The 7,972-nt window shown below is 36.0% G+C and overlaps 1 non-coding gene across 1 annotated transcript; it reads right to left on the bottom strand.

Annotated features, from left to right (window-relative positions):
* Positions 1-7,169: 7,169 nt before the first annotated feature.
* Positions 7,170-7,276, bottom strand: LOC141681464 (small nucleolar RNA R71). The gene has a single exon (XR_012558895.1). It is a non-coding gene; the product is annotated as a small nucleolar RNA R71 (small nucleolar RNA).
* Between the last annotated feature and the right edge of the window lie 696 nt (positions 7,277-7,972).

Here is a 7,972-nt window from a genome sequence, read left to right as displayed (position 1 = left end):
CTTCACTGAGGACAGTGAATATTTTAAGTTTTGGGATGGTAGTTAAGGAATATGTTTGTGTGAGTCCATATAGTTGCATATTCATGATAGTTTAGTTCATATAGTTGCATATTTGCCATGTAGTAGTTTTTTATTTTGCATATAGTATGTTGCATATAGTTGCATGTGCATTACAACATGATCCCTTAAGTTTACTTTTCCGGAGTTGTGATATTGATGCTAGTGTACTGATGTCGTGAATAGTGATGTTAAGTCTTATCGAGTTGGTTTACATGCTAGAAATAAAATATAATCACTTAGTCTTATAGGTTTCTTGCGTGCTAGATCATGGTCATGGTTTGTTGTTTGTCGAGGTTTAATCACTTGTTTATATTTAGAATTTAGGATATTCTCTTAATGGTAATATAACATGGATACTTAAAAATTGGAGAAAATATTGGATTTCATTGCTAGTTGTTGTGGCTAGGTGTCAAATGCCTAGTAGCAGGCTAATTTAATATGAGTAGTCTAGTGTTGAACGAGATGGAGCGAAACGCACTCGTTCAGAAATCATGTGAAAAAAATGAAAAAGAGAAAAAAAAAGATGTGTTGATGCATAATTGATCACGAGTGGGCTCTTTAATACTCGAGTTATTAAGTTCTTAGGGGACTTTGTGCCTAGTGACCTGAGGCTTTTATAGTCTGGGGTCCACTAACCTAACGCTCGCTACATGGGTATTATTGCATAAGTCTTTTGTGGACCTCATTAATTGCACAATTAAATGAGCATATTTATGATTATTTATGTATTATAAATAAAAGCATGAATCCGTGTAATAACTCCGATAATAAAATTGAAGTGTTGTTAGTCATTTTGAGTTTAGATTTTATTCTATTTATAACCTTGTGATTGCCTTGATGAGTAGTTAGTCATGAATATTGATCTAGTTGCGATAGTATATCTGTTAAGCAATTGCACATACCCACATACATGTTTGGCTTATAAGTTGATTTGTAGGATTTAATTGATCTTTGTGCGAATAACTGCATTTATTGAGATGTTGCTCGCTGGTTGTTTTAGTTAATCTGAGGGGATCGTTGCATTCATGTAGTTGCATTCATGCATCTTTATTTCTTGTTCTTTGAGTCTGTTTATCCTTGAGGAAAAGCATCGGTTTGTTAGTGTTTGTGACCTAGAGACAACACTATGATGTTTTAGCTTAAGATATTAGGATTATTAATGTTTATGTTCTATCGATTATTCCCTTTATAATTTATTAATTCTTAATTTACTGCGATATAAATGTTAGATTAATAAATGTCCTTTGAATATGATATACAATTCTATATCTCTAAGTACGTGACTTAGAAATGAGATTATGAGAATAATATCAATATTCCTAAAGGTCCCTAGTCGAGTATTATTATTAAGGGACAATGATAATGTATTAAGACTGGTGTGTTTGTTGATTGATGATCACATCCCATTGCTCATAGGTATAGTGATACTAAAGTCAAAAACACAGGCAGATGTATATGTACATGGTGCTGGACAGACCCAATGTGAGATTCTACATGTCTGTTGTGTCATAAGTAATTCTCACAATGATAATGATGTAATGGTCCTTAGACCTGAAGTCATTTTAGTTCTATACAAGAATTAATATACATTGATTCCATTAAAAGTTATCCTTGACTGGGTAATGATAAAAGTGGACATTGGGTATATTATGAATCGTATGAGAAATATGAATGATCTAGATGGGATTTAACCCTCCTATTTTAGGAGTGATATTATTGGCCTCTTGTGTGAGCTAGACTATGAAATACGTGGCCAGGCACAAATGTTAATTTGATATGATAGTCTACTCATTGATCAAGGAAACCTGGATTAAATATTGATGAGGATGACACATTACATGCCTCTAGTTTAATCTAAAATATTTGGTTGAAGGAATTATATTACATTGTACATTATTCACAAAAGGTTAAGTCGATCACTGACTGAATTATTATTACTTGGGTAGCAATGATGTATTACTAGATGCCGCTCATTGTTTACGATTTTAAACTAGATTTAAAATTCGTTGCCAACGTAATAATAACCTATAGGGTCACACACAAAGAATGCTTGAAGGATTATTTTATTTAAATTGGATTTCAATTATATTAAAGTAATTCAAATTATTCATAATATTAATTAAGCATGACTTAATTTTATTAGATAAATATTGATATTCGAATTTACGAATATTAATTATGAAATTTATTTGTTAAATAATTAAGTGTGACTTAATTATTATACAAATAGAAATTTTGAATTAATAATAATTCCTAATTAGTTAAGAGTTATAATTCTTATTATACTCTCTATATAATATCTCTTGTATGGCTGATTTTGCAAGTAAGACTTTTACTAAAACCCTATCCACCAAGAGAGAAGATGGAGAGAGAAAGAAGAAATGAGTTTTTGCTAGTATGTTAGATATATTTGTGATGTCATGCTAATAATGATTTGTGTTTAGTTTTCAGATCTTGACTAACAGGACAAATCAGGACTTAACTGGAAATCAGTACTTATACTGAAGTCAGAACTTAAGATATCAGAACTTAAGTTATCAGAACTTAAGATATCAGAAGATATTCATCAGGAGATAATATCAGGACTTAAGAAGACTTTCAGATAAGGAAGGCGGTTGATTGAAAGGAAAGAAGATTAAGACTAACACAAGAAGAGATATGCATGGAGAATAATTCTATGAAGAATAGAAGACTTGGAGGAAAAGATAACTAATTGATATATTTTAGGATGCAGAGTTATATTCGATATCAATTAGAGATTATCTTATAACTGTGTGGTATATAAACACAGCATAGGGTTTACACTAGATGTGTAAATCATTATCGAGAATATTATTTATTGTAACCCTAGCAGCTCTCGTGATATTTTTTCATCACTGAGAGAGAACGGTTCCATTGCAATACTGTTTTATTAATAAGATTATTCTGTGTTTCATACTTGTGTTCTTAATTCGATTTGATTGTAGTATACACTGTATTCAACCCCCTTCTATAGTGTGTGTGACATAACAAGTGGTATCAGAGCCAATATGTTAACACATATACAGTATAGATCCCAAACAATCATGTCTGAAGAAGAACAAACTCCAACTAAGCCCACCAAAACTGAAGAAACTCCAAAGACTCAAATCCACAGTCGATATGAGACTATTAGGGTTCCCATGCTGAGACCTTCTGAGTATCCCATATGGAAAGTGAGGATGGCGATATTTCTGGAAGCTACAGATCCAGAATACCTTGACAGAATTAATGAAGGACCACATAAGCCAACCAAACTCTCTGTTGTAGTTGCAGATCAACCACCAAAGACCGTGCCAAAGGAGAAAAGTGAGTATACAGCTGAAGATATCTCATTAATTGCCAAGGATGTAAAGGTAAGGCATTTGCTGCTTAGTGCCATTGATAATGTTATGTCAAACAGGGTAATTAACTGGAAGAATGCAAAGGAGATATGGGATGCCTTGGAAATAAGATGCCAGGGAACTGATACAATTAAGAAGAACAGGAGAACTATACTCACTCAAGAGTATGAGCACTTCGACTCAAAACTTGAGAGTCATTAACTGGTTTATATGACAGATTTGTCAAACTCTTGAATGATCTGTCACTGGTGGATAAGGAATATGATCTTGAAGATACTAATCTTAAATTCCTTTTAGCTCTTCCTGAAAGTTGGGATGTGAAGGCAACTACTATAAGAGACAACTATGCTCTTGATGAAACTACTCTTGACGAAATTTATGGTATGCTCAAAAATCATGAACTTGAGATGGATCAAAGAAAAAAGAGGCATGGGATAAAGTCAAGAACAGTTGCTCTTAAGGCTGAGGAGGAATCCCCCAAAGTGGCTGCCTCAAAGAAAGGCAAAGGAAAGGCTCTCATCACAAAGTCTAATTCAGATTCATCAAGTTCTGATGATGATGATGATGAGGATTCAGAAACTGAAAGTCTTTTTGAGATGGATGCTGATGAAGAGATGATGAGATTGTGTGCTCTTATGGTGAAGGGCATCACAAAGATAGCCTTCTGGAAATTCAGAAGGGGAAAGAAGTTTCCCAGGAAAAGTGGAAGTTCTGATAAGAAGGGATTCAGAAAATCTAAAAGCAAAGCAGGAAAGTCTGACAGAGGAGATTACTCAAATGTTAAATGCTACAATTATGGTGAGAAAGGCCGCATATCTCCTGATTTCGAGAAAGGAAAAGGTGACAAAGGCAAGGCACTTGTCACAAAGAAGAAAAGTTGGACAGACACTTTAGATTCTAAAAATGAGGTGAACTATGCCTTGATGGCAAATGCTAATAGCAGTTCTGAAGCTGCTGAGTTAAAGGTACCTCAAATAACTTATGTTTTTCATACTGATGATATTACTGAGTTGAGATCTTATCTTAAAACCATATTCATTAGCTATAGAGATTAGACTTTAACATGTGATAGGTTAACTTCTGAAAATCTGGTTTTTAAGAAAATGAATGACTACTTAGAAAAGGAGTTAGTTATGTTCCATCAAATTCAGAAAGAAAGAGATGATTCTTTTTATGTTAGAGATGAAGTGCTAAAATTGAATCAATCTCTAAAAACTGAGTTAGAAAAGGAAACAAAGATTATCAGGACTTGGACTAACTCTGGCAGACCAACTCAAAATTTGCTCATTAGTGGAAACTGGAAAGAGGGCTTAGGTTATGGAGATGATTAAAGTGAAATAGGAACTGAACAAATTAAGCCAATTATTGTTAAACAGACTACTAAGCCAAAGGTAAATCCTGTTAAGTTTGTAGCTAAAACTATAAAGTCTGATTCTAAAAAGATGAAAGATATTGAGACAGAAGTTAAGGCAGAGTCAACTTCTGACAAATTAAAACAGGATAAACCAGCTGAAGTTAACATAGGCTTAATGACAAAGAAGCAGCTTAAGTATAAGCTGAAAGAGATTAAGAATGTAAACAAGGTAGAGCCACCTAGGAAAAATAGAAATGGAAAGGTGATAAGTGGCATTTTATACCACTTAGAACGTCTTAAAATGGCTTAAATTGGTGTCTTGAAATCAAGTATTTTGTGTATTTGATGCGTTTTCTAGTGTTTATGCATTTCAGAGTATTAGTTGCATTTCGGAGGAGGAATCATCAAGAATAAGCCTTGGCATGTGTTCACCATTGAGAGAGGAAAAGAACGGGCAGATTACGGCGAAGAAATGGAGCAAACCTGGAATTTTTCCAGTAGGGTCCTGCGCGCCCGCGCAGCAAATGCTGAGCGGCCGTGTAGCAGCCTTGCACGCCCGCGCAGAAATGCTGAGCGGCCGCGCAGGGTCGGGGAAAAAGATATATTATTTTAGACTTCTACTTCTGTTTCGCTTCCAACTTCTATGTAATCTGAGTTTTATGGGACTATTATATAGGTAGATTTGAGACGTTTTTCACAGAGTATTAAGAGGAGATTATGTTTTAGATTGTGTTTTGCAAGAAGCGAAGGAGATAAGGAAGAAGACCGATTTAGCACACTACAGCGAAGAGGAAGCATATATTCTTGTGATTCTTGTTTCGTTGTAACGTTGGATGCTAGTTTTCTTGCTTTGACTTATTTACTCTTGTGACGTACTCTGTTTAAATATAATCAGTTTAGTTATTATTTTCTTGTGTTTGTTTATCATGATTTCATATGAACCCATGATGGCGATAAGTTCTATTATGGGATAATCGTGATCATGGGGTTGCAACGGATTTATTATGGAATTCTTTAGTTAATTGTTTAATACTTTAGTATGTGATGATTGCATGATATCTAGTATTGGTTGTGCGTATTCGTCTTATGTGCGTCGCGAACATATAAGATAGGGTGTTAATCTTTTGTGAAGCGACGGTGGATCTTGAGATTTAGAACTTGCCATGCTAGCATAGGTTCATGTACGTTGTGCATGATTAGTGGGTAACTCTAACAGTTTTATTTGCCCTATGTAATCAAAAAGGGATAACTTGTGCTTAAATCGTTGTGTTGTCAATTTCTGTAGACATATAGGAACTCAACATAATTGATGACTATTCAACTTCTATCTTAATTGTGGATGTTTGGTAGAATGGTATTAGTACAATGAAAGTTGGCTTTTATCAGTTTCGTGTTATTCGATTAATATCATCACTGTCACATGCTAAAGGTAATAACTATGGCTATAGAAGGAAGTAATAATGAAGTTGTGATCTCATGAGTGTTTTATTATTGATAAATTGAAGTGTTAGTTAAGTGGTTAATTAAGTAGTTAATTATAGTTAATATTTAATCAACAATTTTAAGTGTTATTATCTTAACATTGAGAAGTAGTCATACATTGGTGAGTGAGTTAAATTAGACAATAAATTAGTCTGAGTCTCTGAGGGAACGAACTAGAAAGTATTCTATATTACTTGCAAACGCGTATACTTGCATGAATATTAGTGCGTGATTTCGCCCTAACAAGTTTTTGGCGCCGCTGCCGGGGACTCGGCGTATTTGTTTAGTTTATGTACTTACCATCATTGGTCATTAGGACTCAGTGATTAGGACGTAGTAGTTAATTACTCTTTTCGGTTGTGTTTCAGGTACTTTAGCAAGCGTTTATGCAAACTCGTTCTCGTGCTCGCAAGAGGACCTTAGATACAGCTGAGGAGAAAGACGAAGTTCTTGATACACTGGAGAAGTTAGATTTTGAGGATTCGGATTCAGGAACTGAGCAGAAAGAACCAGTAAACATGGGAGATCGTATTGTTCAAGTTGATCCAGCTCTTATGGATTTTTCTCGGCCTAAAATTGATGACATTCAGTCAAGCATCCTTCATCCGGCTATTCAAGCTAACACCTTTGAAATCAAGCCGGGCACTATTCAGATGGTGCAGAATTCTGTTTCTTTTGGAGGAGCGGCAATTGAAGACCCCAACATGCACATAAGGAATTTTGTCGAGATCTGCAGCACTTTTAAGTATAATGGCGTGACTGATGAGGCTATCAAGTTGAGGCTCTTCCCATTCTCACTGAGGGATAAGGCTAAAGACTGGTTACATTCTGAACCAGCTGGGTCCATCACTACGTGGCAAGATCTTGCGCAAAAGTTTCTGGTGAAGTTTTATCCAATGGCAAAGACTGCTGCTATGAGGAGTGCTCTTACTCAGTTTGTGCAGCAACCTACAGAATCTATGTGCGAGGCTTGGGAACGCTACAAGGAAATGTTGAGAAAATGTCCACATCATGGAATGCCGGATTGGATGGTAATCACTGGTTTTTATAATGGTTTGGGGGCCCAATCTCGGCCCATGCTCGATGCAGCAGCTGGAGGCGCCTTATGGGCTAAAAGCTATACTGAGGCGTATAATCTTATCGAGACGATGGCTGCAAATGAGCATCAAAACCCAACTCAGAGGATGACGTCAGGCAAGGTAGCAGGTATTCTGGAAGTTGATGCAGCCACCGCTATTGCAGCCCAGCTCCAAGCGCTATCAATGAAGGTTGATTCTTTGGCTACGTATGGAGTTAATAAAATAGCTATGGTTTGTGAGCTTTGTGCAGGTTCTCATGCTACGGATCAGTGTTCTCTTGTCAATGAATCTGTTCAGTATGTGAATAATTATCAGCGACAACAACAGCCTGTGCCAGCGACCTATCATCCTAACAACAGAAATCATCCAAATTTCAGCTGGGGGAATAATCAGAATGCTATTCAGCCACCATATCAGCAAGGAGTGAGTAAACAGTTTAACCCACCTGGATTCCAGCAACCACGGCAGTATGCTACAAGGCAATCATATCCTCAACAGGGAAGTGCAGCTGCACCTACTAGTGCTGATTTTGAGGAACTTAAGCTATTGTGCAAGAGTCAGGCGGTTTCTATCAAGACCTTGGAAAATCAAATCGGTCAATTAGCCAATGCAGTGCTCAATCGTCAACCTGGCAC

This window comes from Apium graveolens, chromosome 8 (genome assembly GCF_009905375.1).
Source record: "Apium graveolens cultivar Ventura chromosome 8, ASM990537v1, whole genome shotgun sequence".
NCBI classification, from domain to species: Eukaryota; Viridiplantae; Streptophyta; class Magnoliopsida; order Apiales; family Apiaceae; genus Apium; species Apium graveolens.
The sequence above is the reverse complement of the archived record's forward strand: the minus strand, read 5'-3'. Positions and strand labels throughout refer to the sequence as shown.